This window comes from Octopus bimaculoides, chromosome 7 (genome assembly GCF_001194135.2).
Source record: "Octopus bimaculoides isolate UCB-OBI-ISO-001 chromosome 7, ASM119413v2, whole genome shotgun sequence".
Taxonomy (NCBI): Eukaryota; Metazoa; Mollusca; class Cephalopoda; order Octopoda; family Octopodidae; genus Octopus; species Octopus bimaculoides.
Genome location: NC_068987.1, coordinates 37,522,466 through 37,529,446, shown reverse-complemented (window position 1 = coordinate 37,529,446; position 6,981 = coordinate 37,522,466).

The following is a 6,981-nucleotide window of genomic DNA, read 5'->3' as shown; positions in this document are numbered from 1 at the left end:
ATATATATATATATATATATATATATATATATATACTTTATTAATAAAGCTGCAAAGACATCACAAAAACTCCGACGAATGGGAACACCAACATCGGTTGTCAAGCAATGGTGGGGGAAAACACAGACATAAATACATACCACACACCCGTGCCTGTATGTATATTCATATAGATAGATAGATAGACAGACAGACAGACAGACAGACAGACAGACAGACAGACAGACAGACAGACAGACAGACAGATATATATACTTAATTATAAACAGCTTCACAATCAGAATGTATGTTCTCCCTCTCACTTCGACAATGCCATTTTTTATTCAATGTCGTTATTCATCGAAAGTAATTTCATGATAACAATCTCATTGTTAATCTCTCAATATGATGAAAACAGTCCTCACTGAAGTCAAAACAACAAATGTAACTTTTATAGATAATAAAACAAAAAATCCTCACACATATGGGCAGTTGACCTCGTCTGAAAGATTAACAAACAGCTTATAACACAAGTCTTTTATTCTCAACTGCAGAAAGGAAATCGATCAAAAGGAGGGAAGAAAAATTCTCTTCAAAGACCACATCGATCAAATGAAATAGAAGCTGCCTACAGACTTTGAAGTTCTGAAGATGAAAAGGTTAGAATATGAGTGGCTAAGCACCTTGAAAAGAAGGAACTGAACATCTTGAAGATGAAAGAAAACGTGGTAAAGAAGCTGATGTTGTCCCTAGTCATCCCAAACTCCCAATCAACACCACTTGCATCCTGTAGGCTAAACATGTCTAGATTATTCTTGAACCCACAACAGTGAAGCGAGACAATCGTCACGACAGCGATAGAAAGACAATAAAGACAATGTCCACCACAGTCCCTACTACTTCAAAATTACAAAATCAACTTAATTTTTTTGTGTATGTATTAATGTCTTTTAACATTTATGATTTTGTTTGTTATTTCGGATCTCGAGTATTATTAGAATCCTGCTTCTTATAGACAATATCCTGCTATGGAGAGAACTGCGAAACGTCAACCATAAAATAACAAAATATAAAATCTCGAATATTTTTTGCAGATATTAACATATTAAGGTAGTGCATCAGACGTTAGTTTAATATTTAGATTTTTAAAGAATTGTCAGTAAGCTATCACATATCATAATTAATTGGACAGATATGAAAGGAACTTAACAAATATGACAATAAAATCGATATGACAGTTATTTAATGCAACTTATTAGGTTACGTTGAAACTCTCAATATTAACTCTGTAATTTATTATTGTAAATATACAAATGTTATGGTATAACAAAGGAAAATATGGAACAAAAGATCTCACTGTAAATGCAAAATGCTAATTTACAAATACTACATAAAACGAATAGCTAATGTAACGGAATAGCAAGCTAAGAATCGAACATACACTGTGCTAGATGGAGTTTCACTGTTGGTGTTGTTTTTAGTTAACCCGATGTGAGTCTTTTTTGAGTAAACCTATGAAGGTGCTTCAGACCTGATGGTCTAGTCCTTTTCTTTCGAAAGTCTGTCTTGGACTACATCATCTAAAATGTATTTCCTCGTTTAAAATGATGAAATGTTTTATTAAGAAGTGATTCAGTTGCTATTTTTAGCCGGTCAAACTTCTAATTTGACCTGAAAAAATTACACTTATGCCCATAATTTAATATTTTGACGCTTTCTCTGTGATAATGCAGTTAACTTTTCCAATTTGAATGCTTAGATTCATGTAACTAAATCGTGAACATCTAAATGGTCAGATTTTCAGTTCAACTCACACTGAGCAGGTTTGCTCATATTGCCTACTCAGCATAGGTTTTTACTCTATATCTTTCTATATTTCCATTACTCAATAGATTCCTTTCTCTTATCCTTATTTTATGGGATAGGGTGGGTTGATTTTTCTATACTCCCTCTTTCTATTTTCCTACGACCTCTCTGTCCGCTCTCACATTATACTTCTTTTTCCATTGACGAATCCCTAACATTACAATCTGTTTATTTACTATTTTAATATAGACCCACAATAACCTGTGATTTTAAATAGATTGTCCTTTAATATATTTTATATGCTTTTGCTAACATGACTAAATGTCACACAACCGCCGTAGTTCGTTTAACAAATTTATCAGAATGAAACAATTGGCTTCTAGATACAAAACATCTTAATTTTCATTAATAAATTATAGACACATTCACACATATATTAATAGTTTAGTACAAAATATTTCAAATGCACAGCAGGTCCTGAGTGGTGAAAAGTAAGCGAATTTGTTATATCATAGGTTTTATGTCTGTGCTGACAGAAAATTGATTAGTTTTGTCCCTGTTTCAGGAAGACGTTTAATGGAGAATGGATACTCGTCTTCTGTCTACAGAGAGATTGTTAGGTTGTGGAGAGTTGTTGTATATACAAACTCGGAAAGAGTGGAGATTATCGGTCTAATTCATTAATAAGTGGTACAGTACATATATCTAACTTAAATTTAAAGTTTATTTCACAATCGAAGACCTAAAACCATTTACTTTAATCATAGAGGTCAGAATGTTGTGGGTTGACGTCGAAATCTGAGAAGGGGTAAAGTAGATGAAAAATAAGTAACGTTGCTGCGTTTAACATAGTCACCCCTTCTAAGATTTCTCTGCTATTATGATTGAAACAAACCACAACCTTCTGACTATTAATACTAGATGTTAAAGCATACGGTTTAAGTAGCTGCAAAAATATCGAGGATTTTCATGTGAAAGGTGACGTTTATCTATATCTTGTAGTGGTATTTAATAAACACTGGTTTGAATAGTCGAACTGTACTGAGGTGATTTTGTCATGGGTAACCAGGTCTTCTACATAATGAAAGATCCGCGGCTCTATTCCCACAGTCAATTCAGTGCACATCAATCTGTTTTGGATTATTCTACAGTAGGCAGTTTTTATTAATTTTATTGGTTATTTCGAAATGTAGGGACACGTTTTATCTAATATGGTTTGTCTCGCTCATAAAAGTAACATGATTTCATTTTTCCTAAGGCAGAAGGGTTGAAAATGACCAACTTTAGATATATTTTTCATTTCCCATCTTTCTATTCATCTAATTATCCATGCGATTTTAATTATATCAATACTTATATTTTTATATATATTTACATTTTTCATAAATTTCATTAAGGCAGTGAGCTGGTAGAACCGTTGTCGCAGGGCAAAATGCTTAGCGACGTTTCACCCATCTTTATGTTCTCAGTTCAAATTCTATCGGGGTTAACTTTGCCTTTCATCCTTTCGGGGTCGTTGAAATAAGAACTAGTTGAGCACTGAGGTCGATTTAGTCGAGTTAATCCCTCCTACAAAACGGATGACCTTGTGCCAAAGTTTGAAACCAATAAACTTCATTATTAGTTTTCTCTCATGAAACCACTTATACAGTTGTTATGATTCCTATTAACTGATTCTCAAAACCTCATCAAGCAATAGGTTTTCAAAAGGTCAACCTTTTTTATGTTGATGACCTATACATTTAACCCAACATCGTTAAAAGCAACCTCCATCACACCACTTGAACTAATGGCCAATGCAACCACTTATCACTCATCAATTACCATTCACATCAAGCAAAGATGAACAATTAATGCTCTTCTCCCACATTTATACTAACATACACAAACCAACACCCACTCTCTCCATCCATTTTATAGTACCATTCTCCAAAACCACAGTAAATGTAACAAGAAAAGAAGTGCTGTTCCCTATCCTCATATTCTGCTGAGCCAATCCATTTATAATAAACCTTACACATCAACCCCAACAACCTACTTTTTCATGTCTCTTGTTGTCAATGATAGCGTGTTAGTTCCATAGGTCTGCACGGGCATAGGCCGCTGATATTTGCCATTTTTATGTTTACTGTGTAAGTTACACACACATACATACACAAACACACACACACACACACACACACGCACGCACACAAACACCCACACCCACACATGCTCGCACGCATTCACGCACGCATGAACGCACGAACGCACGAACGCACATGGAAGGCAACATTTCATCTTAGAATAAAGTTGATACTTTCCATTATCTTTTCGCGCAGGTTCTTTTCTTATTATCACAGCCTGAACTAGGATGGAGGAGGCTGTGTGCTTCCGGCATGTCTGAACAGTCGTCAATAGTGCCATATTGCAAGGCGGCGAGCTGGCAGAATAGCACGCCGGGAAAACTGATTAGTGGCATTTCGTCTGTCTTCATGTCCTGGGTTCAAATGCCGCCGAGGTCGACTTTGCCTTTCATCCTTTCGGGGTCGATGAAATAAGTATCAGCTGAACACAGCGGTTGATGCAATCAACTTAGCCCCTCTCCTGAAATTGCTGGCCTTGTGCCAAAATTGTCGCGTTACCAAGTGTAATGGTCGGCGCAAAACCGTTGCTAACGTTCTCCCATGTGTGTGTGTGTGTGTGTGTTTGTGTGTTTGTGTGTATATATATGTGTGTGTTTGTGTGTGTGTGAGTGAGTGTGTCTGTGTGTGAGTGTGTATGTATGTGTGTGTGTGTGTGTGAGTAAGTGTATACTGGTGCACACGCACGTTATTTATACATTTACCTATTTGCTTATCTGTACGCGTGTCTGTTTGTCGACTTTCTATCCAGTTATTCATCCAGCTTCTCCTCCCACTATTCCTGAGAGAGTCATGTGGTGGTTAGGGTACAGTCCATTGGGTCCTATCAGAAACAACCGCCATTACACTTTCGGGTTGGATTCTCAAGCATGACCAACTGAAATTATGTATCTTATCCAAGAATCTCATGCTTGGTCATCTGCCGGTTGGCTCTGCTTGTAGAATCTGTCGAGCGATTCTTTCTTGCTACTCTCTAATCACATGCCCGTAGCATCAGAGCTTGTCCACATAATGCTTGTTGTAATAGGTGTATATAAATGTACATTTGTGTGTTTGTGTGTATGTGTGTACATATATGGGCATATTGGTGTGTATGTGCATGTACGTTGACCTGTTATTTTTGCTTAATTTATTATATCATTTGTCATATTTTGTTTTTGTCTAGGTGTCCATTCATGACATATATATATATATATATATATATATATATATATATGTATGTATGTATGTATGTATATGCATATATTTGTCTCCATATATATATACATATGTGTGTGTATGTGTATATCTCATTTATATTTCTTGTATTTGAAGTCACATTTCTTGACTCTCGTCTTGTACCTTTAGGTGCATTTGTTAATTTTTACTTCTTTTTACATAGATAAAAATAATTCGTCAATTTTTAAGTTTAAAAAGAATTTTTAGCTTACAATTTTTTAACTAACAATTTTTTTAACATAAAGTTATTGACATGGATTTAAAATTTTTGAATTACTAATTTAAAAAGAATATTATTTATTATCACTTATTTTTATTTCTTAAAGAAAATTTTAAAAATTTAATTGAAATTTAATTGAAATAATTTAAAATTTAATACAATTTTATTGTTCAATTTTAAAAAAATCTTTTTTAGATTTTTTTTATGAGATGCAATGGTACAACTTGATAAGATTTCCCAGTGGATGATGGATACTCTGGGATCTTTATTATTTTTTTGCCTGATGTGTACAGCTAAAAAGTAGCTTACATAACCATTCATGAGAGTGATAAACAGAATTAGAAATAGTTCTCAAAATGGAAGTTGGAAACTATAAAACTTTCCGGCAGTTCTATCTGTAGGTAATATAATGCTCGACGAACGAAAATCCTACAGCATGGTGCAGACAACGTACTCAGTTACAGCCTCACCACACAAACAAGCATAGACTTGTATATAAAGGCCCGCGCACACACACACTCATTCACACACACGCATATATAGAAAATTAAACATGAGTGATTGTTTATATATTTAGTTACATCATCATATGTATTAACAATAAATAATTATGAGCTATACAATGTACATTGCATAATCAAATCGTATTGCTAAATCTTCAGAGACTTTTAACATGATTGGATTGTTGAAGTGTTGACAGAAGTAACCATAGTAAAGACACATTATGTAGATTACATCATGTAACTAATAATCTTTTTTATTAATGAAACTTTCGTAAGTTGGTCTAACTCAGATATTTTATAAACAGTCTTTCATGATTTGTATTATTATCTACATTTACTCTGAAACATATCCAAACTGTGGATTCATAACGAATGTTACGGGTACAATAAAACATGCGCGTGTGTCAATATATATATATATATATATATATATATATATATATATATATATATACATATATATATATATATATAAGATAAACAAGAGTGAAAAACTACAGAAGGCTTGTGTTACACGGTTAAAGTATATATTTAAATTGTTATGTCACAAAAATGTTATAACATTTTGGGTATATAAACATTGTATTTGGAGAAATAACCGGTTTCGTGTTGTCTTTTCAAATTTCTCTACTTGTGTCGTAACATGTCTTCACTCCCGTGCATAAAAAAGAGTTCTAGATAGGGGGAGGTAATCAGAGATTTCTTCCGGTATAATCGAAATGTAGGAGGTGGCATATTTAGATTAATTTACCATTGTTTGGTTTAGAAGGAATAATATGTTAGGTTTTGTTCTATGTTTTTTTTACTCTCAGTGAGGTGAATTTCCTTATTTAAAAGTGTTAGCAATGGTTAAGTTTGGGCTTATATTTTTGAATGAAGAAGGTTTCCTTATTTAATCTAATTTGTGTTCGTGTTCCAATGGCACATTGATAGAATGGAAAGATTATAAATTGTGGTAGCATTTGTTTTGCGCATTTCTTAATATGTTCACTGAAGGGTATCATTCGGTATTCTGGGAATGCAATCTGCTGTCGATGCAGAGTGCATCTGCGTCTGAGCGATAATCCTGTGGACCCTATGTAGTTTTCGTGGCAGCCCGAGCATCTTATTACATAAATAAGGGTTTCTGAGG